Source organism: Callospermophilus lateralis, chromosome 13 (genome assembly GCF_048772815.1).
Source record: "Callospermophilus lateralis isolate mCalLat2 chromosome 13, mCalLat2.hap1, whole genome shotgun sequence".
Lineage (NCBI taxonomy): Eukaryota > Metazoa > Chordata > Mammalia > Rodentia > Sciuridae > Callospermophilus > Callospermophilus lateralis.
The window spans coordinates 68,843,298-68,865,638 of record NC_135317.1 but is presented as its reverse complement, the minus strand read 5'-3'; the positions used below and the strand labels follow the sequence as shown (position 1 = coordinate 68,865,638).

Sequence of the window (22,341 nt, the reverse complement as noted above, 5' to 3'; positions counted from 1 at the left end):
GACCAATGCCAAATGAGAAATTTATATTAAGAAATCTAATTGCCAAGGGGATTCAGCTCATTCTCAACCCAGAAGGGCTAGTGTCTGGGCAAATAAATTTAGTATTAAAAAATCTTAAATGAAGGGAATTTATCCCCCAAACGCTTGTAATAAAAGGAAGAGAGCCTCAATGCATGCATGGCACATCTGCACTTATTCAGGGGTTCCCCTAAAAAGCAATTACAGTTTTAACACTTCAATATTCCCTTCATTAACCCCAAACTTCTATTGGTGTAACAGTATTTCTTCCCAGGAGATACATTCGAGATTCTGAAGAGTCATGTGGCTAAAAAAAATGGTCTGGAATTTCACAGTAGCACAGAAATGCATGCTGGGAAGCATCTTAGTGCCACGCAATCAATCAAACAGGAAAATCTACTGGGTACTGGGAAGTCAGGCAGAATGTGCAGTGGAAGCCAAAGGCAGTCTGGTGAGGGGAGAGAGCTTTCAGAGAGCTTTTCCTCATCATAACTTTTCATCAAAAACTTATAAAGAACATTTAAAAATCAATAAGGTGCACAGAAAGATGAATAGTTACAATATTAGAAATACTAACTTATTGATCAGCACTTCTTTCTAAAGTTTGATTTATTAAAATTTACAGAGCACCTACCAAGGATTAACAATAGCATAAAAGACTCTCACTTCCAGGGGCTGGGACTGTGGCTCAGTGGTAGAGTGCTTGCCTCACATGTGTGAGGCACTGGGTTCAATTCTCAGCACCACACATAAATAAATGAATAAAATAAAGGTCCATCAACACTAAAAAATATATTAAAAAATTTTAAAAAGACTCTCACTTCCAGTCATCAATAGCCTAATAATAAATATTTAATATAAATCTGTAAAATGAAGCAAAAACAATGACTAAAAATGAGCCTTACAAATCATGAAACCTGGCAGTATATAAATGGTGCAATCGCTGGGAGAGGAGTTTTATCAAAGAAGGACATAAAAATGTGAATGTTATTTTCTTTGATGCATTAATCCTGATCCTGGATATTAAACCCAAAAAATAATTTGAAAGAAGGACACTACATATACAAAGATATTAATGACCTTGTATTTGTAATAGCTAATTTTAACCCAAATAATAAATGAATGAAAATTGCTAATTATAACATATTAACTCAATGAACTATATACCATTATCGTTATAAATATATTAATAGGTAGAAAAAGGGAAAAGTGTTAATAAAGATTAGTGGGGGTGGGGTATAGTTCAGTGGAAGAATGCAAGCTTGGCATGAGCAAGGCCCTGGGTTTGATCCCTTGTACCAAAAACAAAATAGAAAGAAAAGCGAGAGGTAAATATAAACTGGGGGGAGGGGCAGAATAATAAAAAGTATTTCCTCAATATATTATTCTAGGTATACATTTACAATTATATGGTTAATAGATTAGAAAGAAAATAAAGACAAGATATACCTGAGTAGCAAGAAGATTGGTGTGAACACTCTTGCAATATTTTAAAAGCTTAAGTACTGTTGTTTTAGAAAACAGGTGTCGCTTTGAAACCCACAACCTAGAAGTCAAGAAGATGAGTTCTAATCCTATGTCATGGACATATGACCTTAAGTATGTGTGTGTGTGAGATTGAAGTCCTCCAAGCAGCAGAGTGAGGAAGGAACAATGGTGACAGATCACACACAAGACAGCTACCCAGAAAACGCCTGCACTTGACATCTGAGCACGTTAGCAAAACTGAGAGTGCTACACGTGCCTTTTGTGGGATCTGTAGCAAGACAACAAGAGAGAACATGATTCTGGCCACTGCCCTCCTTACAAGCAACCACTAACAATTCACAGACATCAACAAACATGTACTGATGACCACAAGGTCCCATAGGCTATCACCCAGACCAAAAAGCTCCATACACATCAGAAAGTTTTACTCCCTTTATCATCAGCTCTCCCAAAATAAAGAACTCAGTGAAGCAGAACCCATGACAAGGAAATATAGTCCTTTTTTTTGTCAAAACCAGTGGCAGCATATGGAAACATTTATCATGTACATGACAACCTTTAAGAAGAGTTCAGTAAGTAATCTTTTTATAAACTCAGACAAGATATGGAACAATTCAACATGAATAAACAGACTATTTTACTGTTCGGATGTTTAAAGGCTTTTATTCCATAATTACTTGGTTTCTTCTACATTAACACAGAACATGCTCGTTCCATTTACTCTGAGCCTTATGAACCAATTTTCCCAAAAGATGTACCTACTCCAAAACCAAAAACTCCATAAACCAACAGGTCCTTAACTTTCAAAGAAATTCCAATGAATTCCAGGAAGGCTTCCATAAAGTGAACTGACATTGAAATAAAAATCCATTTCAGGGAAAAGAAGTGCAAAAACTTTCATGGCAAATCTATTGAAACTCGTATTTCTTCAACAGGTATCCAAGACTTAAAATGACTTAAAATTCACACCACGAATACTCAATACTTACAATTTTTAACATTCTGCAGCCAGTAACTACTGCTGTTCAAATAAACTCTGGTTCACACACTGACACACATCAAGTGGCTTCTTCCACACTTGCACATCCTTCTCACAGAGGTGTAATATTTCTTACCAGTTTCACCAGGCTGTTTCCTCAAAATACAGAGAACAGATTCCTCAGATCTGAGGATTTTTGACATTCCTTTGTCAAATGAGGTGTGAGGCATTTGCACTCCAAAGGCAGTTGCAAGATCCAACTACCGTTCCATCTCGCCTTCCCAATCCTATACCCCCTCCTTTCCCTCTGCTCTCTCTCCCACTCTGCCCCTCAAGTTTTCTTGCCTCTGCTGTGAGGTCTCAGGGCCTCACCTGAGAAAGCAGAACCAAGAATGTTTATAGGTATGTCTAGACACCAGTGTTTATAAGCAGAGGCCAAAGACACTGTAGCAGCCAGCAACCTGACACCTGCAAAGTCAATGGAGTTAGAGGTTACAGTCAGCAATGAGAAGCCTTCCATTACAGTTTGTGGGGAGAGAGGAAGGAAGACCCAGGTTATGTTTCAATGTGGCATTTTCTTTTGCATAAACCATACAGCAACCTGCAAACTTAAAAATAATGGAATTAAAAGCCATCCAATATGTTAGGTAAGAGAACAATAATAAATTGCCTCTGGAAGACTAAAATCTGCAACAAAATTCAGCAAGTTAGGGCTGGGATTGTGGCTCAGTGGCAGAGCCCTTACCTTGCATATATGAGGCACTGGGTTCGATCCTCAGCATCACATAAAAATAAATAAATAAATAAAGGTATTGTGTCCATCTAAAACTAAACAAATATTTTTTTTAAAAATTCATCAATTTGAAGAGGTTTGGACCTTCCCAGTTCCACAATATTATGATTTGATTCAGATAAAAGCTGTTAAATCTCCTACAAAGTATGTGTTTTATTTTTGCTTTTTTTCACTGCTTTATTTTAATGTAAGAATAAAGATGTGTATCAGAAACAGTTACTGAGAAAAAAATGTAAAGTGAGGGATACAAAGACAGGATGAAAATGCATATTTTTTACACTGACTTTCAGAAACCAGGAAAGAAAACTATACGTAGCCCTTGCTTTATTCAACTTATTAGATGAACAACGACAATTTGTTCTAAGGATTTGGGTTTCAAAAATACTATCTGCAAAACTGTAAGCAACTATGAAACTAGCAAAATGAAAACTGCAGAACCCAAAAGTAGCAGGATAGGAGGAAAGTTGTAAACTTAAATATTAATGATGACATGATAAGCTGATAGTCTTTCCTGGGAGCAATCTGGCAGTATGTAACAAGATCTACAAGCAATTCTTGCCCTCTCATCCCCAGAACCCACTTTGGAAGCCATACACTACGAGGATAGTCTCCAAGTAAAATAAATGTAATTAGTTCAATAATCTTTGTAAAGATGCTATTTGTAATTGCTAAAAAAAAAAAAAAAAAAAAACAGACATAATGTAAATATCAAACTACAATTATATCATAATAAAAGATGGAACTATTGATCCCAAATCTTTGCTCCCTTCCCATAATATATTCTGTCCATTTCCCCATGACTTGCCTGGAAATCCTAAGGGATGAATACCAGTCCCCAACTCAATGACTTTTGGCTTGGCCACATGTATCTGTGAGATATGAGCAGACAACCCATTTGCCACCTCCATATGTCAGCTTTAAATGAAATTACATGCTTTTCACCATGCCATGAAAACAGCATGGCCCAGATAGGACTACCCTTTAGCCAGGATCCCAGAATGAGAAAATATGTAAAGCACAATTGAGCCTAGTTGATACAAGATCTGAACTGAGCTGCAGCCCACTCAAAGCACAAACATATACTAGACAGGAAATTAAAGCTGCAAGCCACTAAGATATTGGAAACTTTTTGTTACCATAGCAAAAAACAATAGCTTGTCATCAAAATATGGTAAGCTATAGAGTGGCTGATATAAGAAATTATGTATTTGAAAAAAATAGACAAAAATAAAAGGAGATACCATGGCAGCAAGTCAATAAACACCAGGAATTAATTAACTGAGAAAGATATAATCATTTATATAATTATTTCTTTTTTTCAATGAAGTATATGTTCATATATAGCAACCCATATCTTTTAATATGTGTTATATCATAAGTTATAATGTGTTTAAAGTTTTAAAACATTTGTAAATATATTTTCCAGAAATTGTGTGTCCACCATGCTACTTACATATATTTCTATCCAACAAACTTTTCTGTTTCAAATGATAAAAGGATTAGTGAATATTTATGGCAAAAGTGAATCTAATCCAAGGGTTATTATTCAACCTTAGTATGATTTACTATTCAACAATTCTTTTGTCAAACTATAAAGATGAGAACTGTAAAAACTGACAAAACCAAGAATCAGGAGAAACTGTTGCCTGAGACAAAATCCACTTTATCAGCATCAAAAGTTGTGCAAAACCAAGATCTGAAAGATCCTCAACTATCTGAAAATAAAGTGTGTTGTCTTTAAATCTATCTTTGTGACCGATGTGTGAAATTCTATTGCATCTGTCTGATTCAAGAATATACAAAAATGTTCACCCTAATAATCCCACTTATGGAAATTTATCCTGAAATAAATTCAACAATAATGAAAAAATGTATCAGGTATCACCTCCTACAGGGTAGCAAATATGTAAAATGCATGTACTTCCAATAAGTGAAAACAATAAAGAAATTTATATCATATCAATCTATGCAATTTTACTCAAAATTTTAGGTAAGTTGGGAAGCATGTATATTCACAAAGAAGTATACATAGCTACAACCTAAGAAAATATGTCTACATATGAACATAAAGTTTCTAAAAACTGGAAAAATAAGTTTTTAAAATAATTTGGAAGATTGATTATGTTTTTTTTGGTGCTTAGCTTTTTGAGTTCTTTACATACCCCAAAAATTAGTGCTCTATCTGATGTGTGAGGGGTAAAGATTTGTTCCCAAGATGTAGGCTCTCTATTCACCTCACAGATTGTTTCTTCTGCTGAGAAGAAACTTTTTAGTTTGAGCCCATCCCATTTATTGATTCTTGATTTTCATTCTTGTGCCAAAAGAGTCTTATTAAGGAAGTTGGGGGGCTGGGGATGTGGCTCAAGCGGTAGCGCGCTCGCCTGGCATGTGTGCGGCCCGGGTTCGAACCTCAGCACCACATACAAACAAAGATGTTGTGTCCGCCGAAAAACTAAAAAAAAAAATAAATATTAAAAATTCTCTCTCTCTCTCTTTCTCTCTCTCTCTCTCTCTCTCCCCCCCCCCACTCTCTCTTTAAAAAAAAAAAAAAGGGAAGTTGGGGCCTAATCACACATGATGGAGATTAGGGCCTACTTTTTCTTCTACTAGACACAGAATCTCTAGTTTTATTCCTAGGTCCTTGATCTACTTTGAGTTGAGTTTTGTGCATGGTGAGAGATAGCGGTTTGATTTCATTTTGTTGCATATGGATTTCCAGTTTTCCTAGCACCATTTGTTGAAGAGGCTATCTTTTCTCCAATGCATGTTTGGCACCTTTGTTTAATAGAAGATAATTGTAATTTTGTGGGTTAGTCTCTGGTCCTCTATATTGGTCTACCAGTCTGTTTGGTGCCAATACCATGCTGTTTTGTTACTATTGCTCTGAACAAACACTTCTCAGAAGATGATATACAATCAATCAACAAATATATGAAAAAAAAATGTTCATCATCACTAGCAATTAGAGAAATGTGTATCAAAACTACTCTAAGATTTCATCTCACTCCTGTCAGAATGGCAGCTATTATGAAGGCAAACAACAATAAGTTTTGATTGAGGATGTGGGGGAAAATGTACACTCATACACTGCTGGTGGGACTGCAAATTGGTACAGCCAACATGGAAAGCAGTATGGAGATTTCTTGGGAAATTGAGAATGGAGCTACCATTTGATCCAACTGTCCCTCTCCTCAGTCTATACCCAAAGGACTTAAAAACAGCATACTACAGGGACACAGCCACATCAATGTTTATAGCAGCACAATTCACAATAGCTAAACTGTGGAACCAACCTAGATGCCCTTCAGTAGATGAATGGATAAAAAAAAAAAATGTGGCATATACATACAATGGAATATTACTCAGCAATAAAAGAGAAAAAAAATCATGGCAGTTGCAAGTAAATGGATGGAGTTAGAGAAGATAATGCTAAGTGAAGTTAGCCAATCCCAAAAAACCAAATGCAAAATGTTTCCTCTGATATAAGGAGGCTGATTCATAGTGGGGTAGGGAGGGGGAGCATGGGACAAACAGACAAACTCTAGATAGGGCAGAGGGATGGGAGGGGAAGGGAAGGGGCATGGGGTTAGAAATGATGGTGGAATGTGATGCACATATCCAAAGTACATGTATGAAGACACGAACTAGTGTGAATATACTTCGTATACAACCAGAGATACGAAAAATTGTGCTCTATATATATAATAAGAATTGTAATGCATTCCACTATCATATATAAATTTAAAAAATTGAAAAATAAAGTAGCTTGGAAGAGATTTGTGGGTACTTTCTACCCTTTTTTTTAAAAAAAAAAAACTGTTACATTAAGGAATAATGCTTGTATTTACAAAATCTGTACTTGCTATGAAGTACAGCAACATCTCTCAGTTTTAAAAAAAGTATCTTAAGTACATTTCAGCTGGGCACAGTGGTGCATACCTATAATCCCAGCAGCTTCGAAGGCTGAGGCAGGAGGTTCTTGAGTTCAAAAGCCAGCCTCAGCAAAAAGTAAGGCGCTAAGCAATTAAGTGACACCCTGTCTCTAAATAAAATACAAAATAGGGCTGGGGGTGTTGTTCAGTAGTCGAGTGCCCCGGAGTTCAATCTCTAGTACCAAAAAAAAAGTACGTTTCAAGTTTTAAAGACAATTTCTGTTAAATAACTTCCTAATTAAGAAAAGATGGGGTTAGTAGACATAATTTTATCATTTCTTGATAGCGTAAGGTCATTCTTAGGAACATCAATTGTTGTAGCATCTTCTGTAATTGGAAGGTGCTGGTTCATTACTGTGGAGAAGAATGAGCACATTGGTGGGCACTGAATGAGGAAAAGGCTAGGATGGCAGTGCTCCCTCTTCTGCTTTTAGAGGTGGTAATGCAGAGTGGTGACAAGCACAAGCTCTGGATTTGTGCCCAGGTTTCACACTCAGCTCATCATTTACCAGTACTTGCGTATCAGCGAAGTTGCAGAGTAAACTGGTATTTATTTACTAGTTGTTGGATCTTGTGCAAGCTACTTAGCCTTTCTAAGCCCTAGCTCTCTCAACTCTAAAAAAAAGGGCCAATGACAGTGCTCTAAAACAGGCCATTAACTTCACAGGGGTTGATGTAAAGATCAAGGAAGATAATCCACTTAAAGTGCTAGACAAAGTGTTTGCACATGGCAAGCACTAAAAAAATGTAGGCTAATATTAGTCTCTCTCTGTTGGTTGTCTCAGGTGTCATCGGGCTTGCTTCTTACCATCACCAACAGTTATTTCCAGTTTCTGCCTCTAACCATTCTTTCCCCAGTCCTCGGAAGCATCACTAAAGAAGTGGGGCTCCTAGGAGTAGTTTGATAACCATCTAAAACAATACAAAAGAAATATAACATGAACCCATAAATGCAAGCCATGTAGAGAAATTTTTATTTTCTTGTAGTCACATATAAAAAGCAAATCAACCCTGGTAAAACTAATTTTGATAATAAATTTAACTCTGTATGTCCAAAATATTAGCATTTCAATGTCATCAATTTTAAAAACCATGAGATATTTTACATTTTTCTTTTTGTACTAACTCTTCAAAGTCCTGACAGCAACACTTGAACTCAAACTAGTTACATTTCAAGTACTGAATGGACACCACATGGTGCTAATGGCTATGTTACAAATTGCTTATTCTTTTAAAGATCACGACCATGGGAAAACACTGCCACCTTCAAAACATCAAAGTGCATTCACTAAACTGATGGATGGATGAAAGGAAAGAGGAGGAGGAAGGAAAGAGGAGAGGAAGGGGCAAATGCACTTGATCATACTTTATTCACAATAGCTTTGTGAAAGCCTGATCACACAAACAATTTAAACAGAGGCAGCTGTTAATAAAACAACTGCAATGACATTTCTGAAGTCCCCCCAAACCTGCCTGCTTTTTTTCTCTGCAGTATTTTAATTAAGGAGGAAGAGAAAAGCTCATGGCCAGAACAGGCAGAACCAAGATTTATTTAATAGTACATATATTACCCTCATTTTCTGGCATCCGTAAAATAAACTACTGAATATATTGAAGGATGAGTCTCCTATAATGCCACATATTTAATCTGAACCTTACATTTCACTGTATTATAAATAAGTAAAAATTAAACCAAATGTTTACTGTCCTTTAAACTTCCCCTAAAAGTTAATTTTGTGAATAAATTCCTCATAGTTTACTTTAGAATTGCTCTTATACTATATTCTAAAAAGTCCAGTTAATTTTTTTTAAATTAAAGCTAATTCCGGTCTGCTAATCAAGAGCTGAAATGTTTAACCATCCAAGTCATTATACTAAGATGTTGAGTTAAGGATAGTAGAATGAAAAAGATACTATTACCTTATGTACTTATATGACTGCATGACCAATGTGATTCTACAACATGGACAATCAGAGAAATAAGAAATTAACACCCCGTTTATGTGTATCAATGTGCTTCAATGTACTCTGTCATGTGTAACTAATTAGAACAAATTTAAAAAATTAAAAACAAAAAAACAACAAATGTGCCTTTTCTATCCCAGGCGCTGTGTGTGTGTGTGTGTGTATGTGTATGTGTGTGTGTGTGTGGTGCTGGGGATTGAACCCAGGGCCTTATGCATGTGAGGCAAGCTCTCTACCAACTGAGCTATATCCCCAGCCCCCCAGGCACCTTCTAAACAAACATTTCTCTAGGAAAGTATTCCTTGTCATATTAGTGTTCCTTTAAGATTACAAGTGTTCCATAAAATAATTTTTTTAAAAAAGACCAATCTAGCTCTGGAATACTTTCGTTGCCTGCGGGGCTTCTCAGAGTCTTTAATGCACTAATGTACACACAGTTCAAAGTGCTGTGCTTGGTTATTACTATAGTTTTTTTTTAATATTTTTTTAATTGTTGATAGACTTTTATTTATTTATATGCGGTGCTGAGAATAGAACCCAGTGCCTCACACACGCCAGGCAAGGCAAGTACACGACCGCTGAGCCCCAGCCCTAGCCTGACTACTATAGTTTTTATCAATCTACAAATGAGGAAAAAATAATAATAATGCGAACCAAGAACCAAACAGTAGGCCACTAGCCTAATTATCCTGTGAAAAGGGACCTCCTACCCTGAACTCTGCATCACGTCCTGGCTGGGCCTGATGCTCTGCTCTGTGCGTTGCTCCCTTTTGTCATACCTGAAGAGACACTGATTTTGAATATGCATATGCTAGTTAATCTATCAAATCTTCCAAATGGAGATAATTTATACCAAATGAAGGAAGAAAGAGAGGGAGGAAGTGAAAGAGGTAATAGGGAGGAGTAGAGAAGCCAAAGAAATTTGTTTGAATAACTTAACCAAATATCACTTCATATTTGCAAGCAGAGCTAAAAATCCTAAACACATTCATAAGGATGAAGTGACACAAAGTACACATTTATACCTAACCTGGCATGCAGAAAATAAGCCTCATTTTGAAAACAACCAGACAGCTGCTCAACAGAAGCACAGCACAAATCATCCTTTCCAGCCTTTATTTTTAGATGCCTCTTAAGTAAAACAATAATTTTCTAAAGAATATAATTAAGATCAGTAGGTGTCATTTCATTATTTTGGAGTCCTGATTCATTTCACATCAGTCACATTTTTCCCCCCATAAATCACATAATGATATAATATTCCATATCAGATTCCTTACCTATGAATAAAATAATTTATATAACCTTTTAAACACGAATTGACTTTAAAAACACAATGCATCCAAAACGCTCATTAGTATAACCCACAGATTTGAACCCAGGGTGTTTAAAGTCAATGCTGTTTTTCAAATGATCATTTGGAGACATGCTTATAACTTTAAAAATGTGTAACTTCATCATCTGAAGCACATTTGACACTATGTCCAATGATAAAGAATATGCTGCAGAGATCCCAGGTTTCCCTTGGCAGAAGGGGATGCTAATTGCCTCCTGGAGTCTTAAATGAAACCTAATTGCTGGCTTGAGATGTCACCACTGACCCTGGTAACAGACTGGTGCACCCTTCATAAACCTAATATGGCATAATCCTCCTTCATTATGGTTATTATAGTTCCGCAGTGGGACACGTCTGCCACAGAAATAAACTCTGCAGCCTCTCCTCCAAATGGATGTGTCGCTTTTCTGTCCCAGAGCAAGTAGGGCTGATGGCAGAATTCATTGCTGCAGTAAGTAGTACCAGTTCACAGCCAGGCTGTACTTCCATAGGAGAGACAAAGACAGATGAACGGACCGACAGACAGATGGACACACACAGAGACAGACAGATGGATACACACAGAGACAGAAGGACACACATACACACACACACACAATGAAGAAATCCACAGAAACCAGAAACACAATCCATATGATAGAGGAGAAAAAGAGGAGGGGGAGCATGAATGGCTATTTAAGTAAAATAACAATAATAAAATAAATGGGAAAAGTAGAAAAATAGATTCTAAGCAAACCATAGTTTGAATCAGGAAATCCATCTGTAAATTCACTGAATTTATCATCACAATGTCAGCTATTGCCAGGCACAGCGGCCCACACCTGTAAAACCAGCGGCTCAAGAGACTGAGGCAGGAGGATAGTGAGTTCAAAGCCAGCCTCAGCAATGGCAAGGCACTAAGCAACTTGGTGAGACCCCGTCTCTAAATAAAATACAAAATAGGGCTGGGGATGTGGCTCAATGGCTGAGCGCCCCTGAGTTCAATCTGTAGTGTCAAAAAAAAAAAAAAATCAGCTATTAAGCCTCAATTTTCTTTTTTCTTTTTTTTTTTTTTTTTTTGGACACTCTTTAAAAAAAAAACATTTCAATTATAAACATTTATCTTGCATCTACTACTCATCAATTTCCCAAACATTTACTGAACATCTCTGCATCAGATGCCAAGAACCCAAGGATAAGTAAATTATAAATATGTCCTCCAAGAGCTCACAACCTTGGGGAGACAGATAAACAAGCAATTATAATACACTAACACATATCTTAGTATAAAGGGTGTGTAAAGTACCAGAGGATAGGCAGATAAGGTGACAGTGAATTCTCCAAGAAAAAAGGGAATGTTAGATAAAAAACACCCAAAAAGATATAAAAATCACAGCAGAAATTAAAGAATGGGTAGGAGGCTATTATGTGACCAGATATGAAAAGGAATTCATGGAAGAAGTAACAATAATATCCCAAATCAAAGCAACAAGGTTTCAACTATGAGAAATGTTCAGAGGACAATGACAGGAGGCCAAGGGAAGCTCAGGGTAGAGGTCCAAGCTAGGAAACAGTTGGGATCAAGAACTGTGCAGAGTCTTGAATGTTCTGCTAGGGAGTGGGCCCTTAACCAATAGGCAATGCATGTGTTTTAAAACTGAAATCTTTTAGATGTAAGGGAAGCTGGGCATAGTGGTGCACGCCTGTAATCCCACCAGCTAGGGAGCCTGAGACAGGAGGACTGAAAGTTCAAAGCCAGCCTCGGCAAAAGCGAGGCACTTAGCAACTCAATAAGACCCTGTCTCTAAATAAAATACAAAATTGGAGCTGGGGATGTGGCTCAGTAGTCGAGTGCCCCCGAGTTCAATCCCTAGTACCCAACATCAACAAAAAATTTTAGATGTAAGGAAGAATACCACGAATACAACAGCACATCTCTGTCCTCGCCTCCAGGAGCCCCTGTACCGTTTTTAGAGTTCATCCTTCGGGCATTTCTTTAAACCTTTACTGCATATAGACATATCCCTTAACAACATAAAGTAGCAAGTGAGCTTGTAAATGAGAGAGTGGAAATATCAGGCATGTCTGAGAATGATGCTATAGTGTAGAAGACAGACTGGCCCAGCTATAGGATAGGGACAGCTTAGACAGTGTGGTGCTGGACAGCTGTCTCCCAGAAGGATTCATCACCCAAAGGCAAGGGGTAGGCATTTTCATGTGAAGAAGCCACAGGGGCCATCAGCAGGCAAGAAGCCACAATCTAGAGGAGGGAAGCAGAAGGCCACAGGTTAATGAGGGGGCTGAAGCAGGTGAACCAGGCCACAAAACACAGGTGGTAAATACCAAGAGCAAAATGGCAGGAGGAAGGCCTGACCTTGGAGGGAGAGAGGGGAAGGCTGCCCAAGAAAGCATTGTTTGAGATGGGCCCTGGGAGAGTGTTAGGGTACCTGCACAAGAGAACAGCTTGACCCAGGTGGAAAGCCCAGGGCCAGCTCAGGAGTTACTACAGCTAAGCAGAACCATGGCGGCAATGGGACATCAACATGAAGAAACTGCAGGTCCCTTTGGGGATTATGCATGGAAAACCTTAAATATCCAGCTGAAGTATATATGTAATTCATGACAAATTCACTTTCATAACCATGAAATCTGCCTTAATCCCTTCTACTTCAGAACTAAATCATGGCAAGAGTCAATCTAGAGATCTAGGGAAACATCAATGATATCATTGCTGCTTATTACCATTCTGTAAGTAGAACAGGCCTCCCTGGCCATGGGCAGGCTGGCAAATCCGCCTTGACAACAGTGTCAAGGAGCCTGTCTCCCTCTCACTTCAAAACTGAGTGACTTACTGGTGGATTAATGAGAGATTCTGCCTTTTCCTCTTCTACATGAGGTTCTGAAGAAAAATGCATAGAAATGAATTCAGCATATTCTAATCACTACATCTAAACCTGCAAAAACATTAGTTTTAGGCCTTGATCACAAACATTCCTACTTCCTAACTTTTTGTGACATTTACAGTCAGTCCCTTGATCTTCAAGGTTGCCTGGATTTGAAAATGAGAAAAAAAAAAATGGTCATGTTTTTGAAGTATCCAAGTAAAGTGAAATGACAATAAGAACCATATTATTAGTAACTTCAGACAACATCTTAGAAGTGTGATTTTTTTCTCAAATGAACAAATGTATATAATAAATAGCCCTGGTTTCTGAGGTTTCTGTGTTGTTTTGGCAGTGCTATGATGAAATACAGAGTCTTGCACATGCTACACAAGTGCTCCACCACTGAGCCACATCCCCAGCCCTCTGTTTAATTTTTTTTTAATCATGTACATCATTAACAAGATGCCATTTTCCCACAGCCCAGTAACTATTCATTAGAGAATAAATAATAAATTCTAAACCAGGCTCAGCTGTCAAACCCTCAGGTCTGCATTTCAGAAAGGCCCTCATACACTGATTCTAAAAATACATGTTTTTAAAAAACTGATTCCATTTTGTTATCTACAAAATGACAATAATAAGGGCATCACCATGGTTACTGCTATCAACTGCACATAGGATAGAGATTCTGACTTGGAACAGAATGAGATCCTTACCCAGAGAAACTTATAACTCAGAAGAGGAGACCAAGAAGTGAACAAGGGTAAATATGGTGAATCTGCCAATGTGGGTAAGTTCAAAGAAAAAAGAAAGGAATGCTAGCCGGTAGTAGGGAGGAGTGGCTCGTCCAGCATGGAGGGGGCTCAGCAGGTAGCTGGGGGAGAGGATATGTAAATCAATGGTTGTGCAACTGATGTGATTCTGCAATCTGTATAGGGGGTAAAAATGGGAGTTCATATCCCACTTGAATCAAAGTGTGAAATATGATATATCAAGAACTATGTAATGTTTTGAACAACCTACAATAAAAATTAATTTTAAAAAAAAGGAAATTAATGCTACCAAAATTAGAGGCACTGGAATGGATAGAAGGAAAGAGAAGCAGTTGGGAAGAGAAAGGAGGGATAAAGGAAGCTCCCTCCACCCCAACGCTGGGGATCAAACCAAGGGCCTTGCACATGCAAGGCATGTGCTCTACCACTGAGCCACATTCCCAGCCAGAAGCCTTAAGTTAAAGGGAATAAGAAGCAAAAGAATTTAAATGGCATTTAAGAAAACACAGATTTTTTTTTTTTAATTTGTGCTTTTAAAAAAAAAAAACCTTTTTACAGCAGTAACTAAGTAGACAAAGAATATAGAAAGACAAGCCAGGTGCCACGGCACATGCCTGTAATCTCAACAGCTTGAGAGGCTGAAGAGGAGGGTCAAAGCCAGCCTCAACAACTTAGGTCCTCAACAATTTAGTGAGACCCTGTTTCAAAAACAACAAAAAAAAAAAATATAAAAGGCTGGGAATGTGGCTAAGAGGTTAAGCACCCCTGGTACCAAAAAAAAAAAAAAAAAAGACTATATGAAAGACAGCCTTTAATGCTCTTGGAAAAAATTCTAAGGGACAGTGGAGAGGGAGGGAAGGAAGCAAATTGAGAATATTTTAGAGTCAGACTCAAAGGACCTAATAATTGCTGGGATTTGTTAGGGGAGGGTTAAGAAAAGGGGTTGAGGGTGCTAAAAAAGAGAAGTCCAGGAGCCCACCTCAAGCAGCTAACTCAACATAAGGTGATATCACCAAGACAGGAATACACAAGTAGTAAATTTTATAGCAAGAAACTGGAGAGCTCAATGAAAGAGGGGTAAATTTGGCACATATATCAAATACTCAGAGGATATTAGCACCAGATAAACCAAACTGCAAGTGGAGAGTTTGGATTAGACAACAGCCAAGAAAACCCACTAAAATAGATACATCGAATTCATATTCTGGCCGGGGACAAGTGGCCATCAAGTAGTATCCAGCCTCTCTGCAGCTCTGAAGCAAGCAGACAAAATCATTTAAACCAATATAGTAGAAAAGTTCAATGACCACCACACAGAGCCTGAGCAAAAAAGGGTGGGTGGACCCAACCGAGATTTCTTAGCTCAGTTTTTCTCAAAGTACAGTTAATCAGAAAGGAGAACATTAGCATGGGTTGGAAGGTCCTTGCTCAGACCCACCCCAAAGCTACTAAATCAGAACGTAAGGCTGGTGTGGGGAGCAGCAAGCTGTGTTTTTAATAAGTCCTTCAGGTGACTCTGATGCCCTCTAGAGTTTGAGATCTAATACCTCAGTTAATGCCCCAATCACTTAAGAAATTTAAAAAAGGAGGGGGGGGGTAAGAGATGAATTTCCCAAACAGAAAATTGAGTATGTATAAGTATACTGTTCACACCTGCATAAGTACTAGGAACTTGTGCTAATTTTTCACAATGAGTAGTTTCTCTCTGAGCTAAAAACACTGTAAGGCAAAGAAGAGCAAATCAGTGGCCAATAGAATGGCTTCCTAATTTAGGATTATTTCTCAACAGTAAAATCTCAAGACATTCCAAACATGAAGAGGATATTCTACTACTCAGAGGCGGCTACACAAGCAATGGATCTCTTTCTCATTTTCTCCAGACTCCTCCCTATTGACCAATATGGAGCATTTATGGGCTGTCCAGATAGAGTTACAGGATCTCTGGATGTGCAACAGTCCTCTGAGTCAAGCTGATTGGCCAGGCTCAGGATGCAACCCTTGACCTGGGCCTAATTTAGCCGCCTAAGGAACTACGCTAAATCATCTTCAGATCAAATTATACACATAACACTGATCTAAGAAACTAAGAAAAATCACCCTGAGATCAAATTTTACCTGTAAGGCTCAATGACCATGGTACGTTCTCTCTCATAGCAATCACCATGAAGCAAATCATACAAATGTTTGATGCAAGAAACACCCAACCAACAGGAAAAATCGAAAGGAAATGAAGCAATGTTAATATGCCATTGATAATCCAACTTAGACCCATAACCACTCTATGGCACAAAAATCTACTTACCTTTTATCTCCTCAGCTACGTTAAGCCTTTCATCTATAACCACTGCATCATCATATCCTTTAATTCAGATTCATAAATAATTCCAAGATAATGTATTTTTAAAATCAGTGAATGCAAGGTATGGTAAAAGTACTACTGACCAAAAATCCTAGTCAGACTTGCATTTTTCTAAGCTTTCTCCTCCTGATCTCTCCAAGGGGTAGGGTACCTACACATGACCTCCTGGAATGTGAGAGATTTAACCAATTATTTGCCATAACAATACATTCTGCTTCAAGAAAACAGACTGCACACCTGCCCTACTCCCAGTGTGAGTAGTTCCTTTCTTCTAAAACTCCCTCCTGCTGGGAAATTGATACGAAGATCAGTGAGTTAATGTTTGTCAAATACTTTAGGCTTCTCAGATAAAAGACAACAAAATTCAAATGACCTGTGCAGCTGGCATTACACTAGGTGTTATAGTTGACTCTGTATTCAGGCTTCAAAGAAGGAAATTGAGGCTGCCAAGAAACTCCTTTGTGAAAACTGGCTGGCTTTTGCACTCCTGCTAAAGGCAGGCAGTTATTCTAGCATTCTGTAATTAACTGGATTTCAACATTAGAGATGCAAAGACCCTTGCATAATACATTGGACCTTTGTTATAGTAAGGGGTATACAGGGAAAAAGAATCTTTTTCTCTGCCCTTTCTCTCTAAGTAGCTCTCGCTCCCTAAACTTTTACTGCCTGGTGGTGTAGCACTCAACCTCCTCTAGTGTGAGGGACCACATGGCAGCTGCCAGCCAATGTGTTTGCTTTGAGCCAATAGACTGGGAAAAAAAAAAAAAAAGTCAAAGACAAAGCTTTATGTGTATGTTGGCACGCATGTGGATTCAGGCTGCTGAATAACAAACAAAGAACACATTCATGGCCACATACAACTCCTTGAACATATAAATAGCCATCCTTGACCTAGTCTGTCTGAGGTGCTATGTTATATAGCATTACACTGAATTCTCCATAAATATCATGGCAAGCTAAATACTACTGGCTCTGTCTTGCATGTGAAGAAACTGAATATCAGAAAGATTAAGTCTGCCCAACATCACATAGCTAGAATGTGGCAGAGCTGGAATTCAAACCTGGCTCTATAGCAAACTCCCAAATCTGGATCACCGCTCCAGTACACCGATAGCCTGGAAAGGGGTGCAGATTTTGCCAGACACACCCCTGGGACAACTCAACAAAGCCTCCTGGGGAGACAGGAAAAGTAATTTAAATCAGTAAGGGGGCAATCAGAAAGTTTTAGACATTAACTTCCTCCCTACCAAAGCTTTTGTGTTTGTTTTCCCTCATTCCTTAATTGGCTAATTAAGTGTTTCATCCTCTTCCCTGTCTTATATCTAACAAAGTGCATAGCAGTGTTCTGAGGCCGAGAATGAATTTTTTTTTAAATACAGCATTTGGTGACCATTTAATAAAGTTCAAATGCAGGGATTTGATCAAATTCTTATTCAAAAGGACAAGAATATGGAACTCAGGTAAGCTATCATGTGTAATCAAAGGGTTGATACTTGCATCCCTGGAGCAAACTTAAGCCAGAAAGCAGACAATGAAGAAAAAAAAAAAAAAAACTTCACGGTTCTTAAATCTTGTCCCATCCATTCAGGGCAAGCAAGAAATCTTCTAAAAATTCTGATTTTCCTCTGAATTATTTATGGTTTTTCCATATCAAAATAGTCTTCCCCAACTGTTCTTGCTATTGTAGTTGTGCATGCAACATAGTTTGTACAAATCTGAATAACTAGTGTTAATAACAATTACGTTCATAATAATGGAACCTGGGTGGTGATCTTGGATTAGCTGAAAGGGCTTCTCCTTAGCCACTTCTCTCACACAGGTGTTACACCTTCAGGAAATCCAACAAGGGGGCTGTTCTTGAGATAAGACAAGGTGCTGGTAGAGGGCCTGGATAAACATGTGAAGTTGTAGGAAGCTAGTGTGCTCTTCCCACTCTGATGTACTCTTTGAGGTTGCTGAAAGCTAGACGTCTGCCACCTCAGCCAAGACTCAGCCACTATGAATACTACTACAACACCACTTCAACCCAAGTGAAGAGGCACTGCAGAAAGACAAGCCTGTACAAAATGCTATTATGCTATAAGGAAATTTTCTAGGCAGGATGTGCTGAATTCTGGGTCCGTGAGGCTACAACAACCTGCAGGAAGAGTTCAGTCTTAAGTTTCAGAGAAAGCAATGGTAGTCCTCACCCCTCTGGTAACACAATAAAGTTGAGTTTTTAAAGTAGAGAATACTACAATGAACAGCATCACATAAGTGTACTAATTCTGCACATCATGACCATCCATTCAGATTAGGCAACAGGACATCATTCAGCTCCAGCTGTGAAAGTTGTCATTTCTATAGCTCAAGCTGTTAACCACATCACCAAATAATAAGGTAACTTTTAATACAAGATCTGTAGCACTGCTGTGTTGTCATCACCTATTGCTGTCAGGTGTCTCTTTAAAAGGAATCAATATCATTTTAATGAACCAGACATGGGTCAATTAATGTCAATTAAAATGAGGACAGCTGCTGGTGGTAGAAATGCATCAGGTACAGAGGCATTTCCAAAGAGGAATGTTTGCTCCTCTGAAAGCTACCAGTAGTTCCCATAAGTATGTAACGCTTCTAGTTTAATTTCTAGTATAAGGAAAGGAGGAGAGACTGCTATGCCAGCAACATTGCCCCAACCCACCCATAAATCTTCCTTGGGTCCCAGACAGCTAGAAATGACTTTTCTGTTCTCTTTGGGTTCACTTCTCATTAACTGTTTCCTCTACCAGGAGTCTTCGCTGCTAAACGCTCCACCAAGAGAGGACCTCTTCAGCCCCAGGGCCAAGCCTTCCCCAGAACCCCTCTGCCACCACACAGTAGTTCTCGATCAGCCTTCAGGGCTGCAGACTCCTGCACTGTGATCTTGTTCTAGCAGAGTAGAAGCTCTGATACTCGGGTTGTTGAATGAATGACTGAACTGAACTAATCCATTTCACAAATTAACACACTGATGGAAACTCCATAAGCATACACGCTAGACCTGCGGTCTAGAGATTCCTCACCTTCGCTGGGAATCCCAAACAGCCAGTCCCTCAACAGGCTGGAGTTGAAAACCTACAATCTCCTTAAATTGTAGGTGGGTATGGGGGTGGGGGTGACAGGAACTCAAGGAAGTGTGAGGGAAAGGGAGGTAAGGACATTGCTTTCTCCAGAAGAAAAGGTAGAAAACCCACAAGTATTCAAAACCTAGGTTTAAGAGTCACGTGGGAGAGGGGGTTGTTAATACGCAGAATTTTGGAAGTCAGATCTGGTCTGAAAGTACGTGGCCACAGGTTTTTCCCTATGAGCCTGCCCGACCACCCAAGTAGGAGCCAAGACACCCGGGAGTTCGGTGGCACGGCTGGGGCCTAGTGGAATGGCATGAAAACTCCTCTCCCTTCCAAATCCTATCCTATGCGGGGACCAGAAGCGGAGTCGGGGAACTGCATTCCCCGCGTGGGCGACAGCAGCGTCGTTTGTCTCTCATCCTCCTGGCCCCACGGTCTAGCTATCTCTGGCAGCCCTTGGCCGGCCCTCTCACGTCCCCAAAATGCAGACGGGATCTGAGAGGAGGGGGCGAGGGAGTTGGGTTTCGCCACAAACTCTGCAGACTTCCCTTACCTTCCAGCTCACTTCCCAAATAAGCGGTGCGCCCCGTGGCCCGCAGCTCCCACCGGGAAAGAAAACGCGCGGCCCGGCCACCCTGCGCCCCCGCTGCCCTGCCTGCCAGGCGTCGGAGACCGCCAATCTCAAGTTGGTGTTGCCAGCGTTTGCCCAAGTCATCTGCAAGGCGCCCGGAGCACCAAGGCTACCCGCGACCTCGGCCCGATTTCCCCGCCTCGGGTCGGGCTTACCTGCTTACATGACCCCGTGGTGCCCGGAGTCCCGCGCGGAAAGGCTGTCCTCCGCGGCGACGGAGCCCCAATTCCCCACGGAATTGCTTCCAGTGGCTGGCGGAGGAGGGGAGAAGGGAAGCAGCCGCAGGAGGCGAAAGGGGAGGGAGGTTTCCGCTGAGGTCCGGACGCGAGAGTCGGCTCAGGGGCGCACCGGCGAAGGGGAAAGGGAGAAGAACCTGAGTACCCGGGCTGTCCCGCCCGAGGGGACCGGGACCAGGAGGCCAGGGAGGATGGGTGAGGTGGGAGGGGAAGGACCGCCAGCGGCCACTTTGTGTGTGCTGCTCCCAGAGGACCTGCCCAGGAGAGGAGGCAGCTGAGACCGGAGGAGCGCAGCAACCTGCCCCCGATACTACGCCCGCTCGGCCGAGAAAAAGTTGGGAAGAACTTTGAGGGGCCGGGAGAGCCAGAGCGGCAGGAAATGCAAGCAGCCGGGAGAGGAGGGAGGAAGGGGCCGTGCGAGTGGGAGGGGACCGAGCAGGCGCCGGCGGCCGTGGCTCCCCCACCCCCGGGCCGGGCTCAGCGGCGCTGGGGGCCGGGAGGCGGAGGGAGCGCGAGGCGCGTGGCCGGGGCGGAGAGGAATGCGGACGGCGAGGACGCGCGTCGGGGGCGCGGGCGCGCGGCGGGGAAGCGCTGAAACGTGGAGCCCAAGCTCCGGAGCTGGAGGCGCGCTGTCCTTGGGGACGTCACAGCGCTGGAATCCGAGGAATGCCGGGCTGCAGGAGTTCTTTCTGCAGGCCCGGGAGAAGTTGCTTACTTTTGATGGGGTAGCTTTGGAAAATGTTTCCAAAGGTGGGGACTGAAGACAGATGAGACTCCACGGAGTAAGAGACGTGGGAGGGGAGAAGGCAAGGAGACCGTGGTCAGCCCAACTCTGCGCTGTTCCGGCGATATGAGGGAAAGCGGTAAAGACAGGAAGATCCCACCTAGATTTCGTAGACAGCAAGAGCGGGAAGGTGGTAAGAACTAGCCCACTCAGACCCAGAGCAACGACAGTCCAACTTATTTTGGGAGATCCTCCAGGCAGGATGCACCCATGCAGCCACAGCACAGGGGAAGGCAGTCCTGGAGAAATTTAGGTGGCCTCACTGAGCAGGCAGTCCCAGAGATCGCTCCTAAAAAAAAAACTGAAACCTCTGGGTAGTGTGATTGTGTCTTTCTTCTATCTTTCCCTCCACCCCCGTAATGGCCAAAGCAGACTGTGCTGAAAGTTGGAATATGTCGTTTTCCCGGTTTGTTCCATGCCACAGAATCGCCCCACCCTGCCCGGGTAGGCACTGGGAGGGAACTTCCTTAGCACTTTCGGAGGTGGAGTTAATGAGGCGCAGCTGGTATGATGGAAAAAGCACCGAGCCAGGCAGGGAACCTAGGTTTAGGCCCTGCCCAACTTGTGACGGATAACTGAGGAGTATCCCAACCCCCGAGATCCTTGGTTTCTGTAATTATAAAGTTAAAGGGGTTGCCTACATTTCTGTGGTCCTTTGCATTGCTCCAAACATGTCTGGGCAGCTGTTATCTCACCAGGACTCAAGCCCAGTCCTTTTCAACTTTTCAAGGACCTTGAAGTCCTTGTCACAGAAGATACTGTATCAAATTACTTTCCAACAACTCCTACAATTCCAGGCCTTTTGGGAAAGAGAACTGGGAACCAAAAGGCAAAGCCTTCTTGTACCCACCATGTGTAAATCTGTAATGACCTCGACTTCTCTGACCATTGGCCAATGTCCAGAATTTTAAAGAAGTCGAGAAGAATAGAGGGGCCATAAAAATGATGGAAGGAAAAGGGTAAAAGGAAATAAGGTCAGTTTCTCAAACTTTCAAGGAAATCGCTGTCTATAGTTGCTAATTTTCATAAAAAAAACATTAGTGAATAACATACTGTATCACAGAAGAATGGAAAAGCACTTTATTTGATCCTCCATC

At 40.7% G+C, this 22,341-nt stretch overlaps 1 protein-coding gene across 1 annotated transcript in view; it reads right to left on the bottom strand.

Moving 5' to 3' along the window:
* Nucleotides 1–20,981, bottom strand: part of Ptpn14 (protein tyrosine phosphatase non-receptor type 14) — a 174,697-nt gene extending 153,716 nt beyond the window's left edge. The window contains exon 1 of the mRNA XM_076832419.1: nucleotides 20,380–20,981. The gene's annotated coding sequence lies outside the window, so the exon portion shown is untranslated. The remainder of the gene's footprint in view (nucleotides 1–20,379) is intronic.
* Between the last annotated feature and the right edge of the window lie 1,360 nt (nucleotides 20,982–22,341).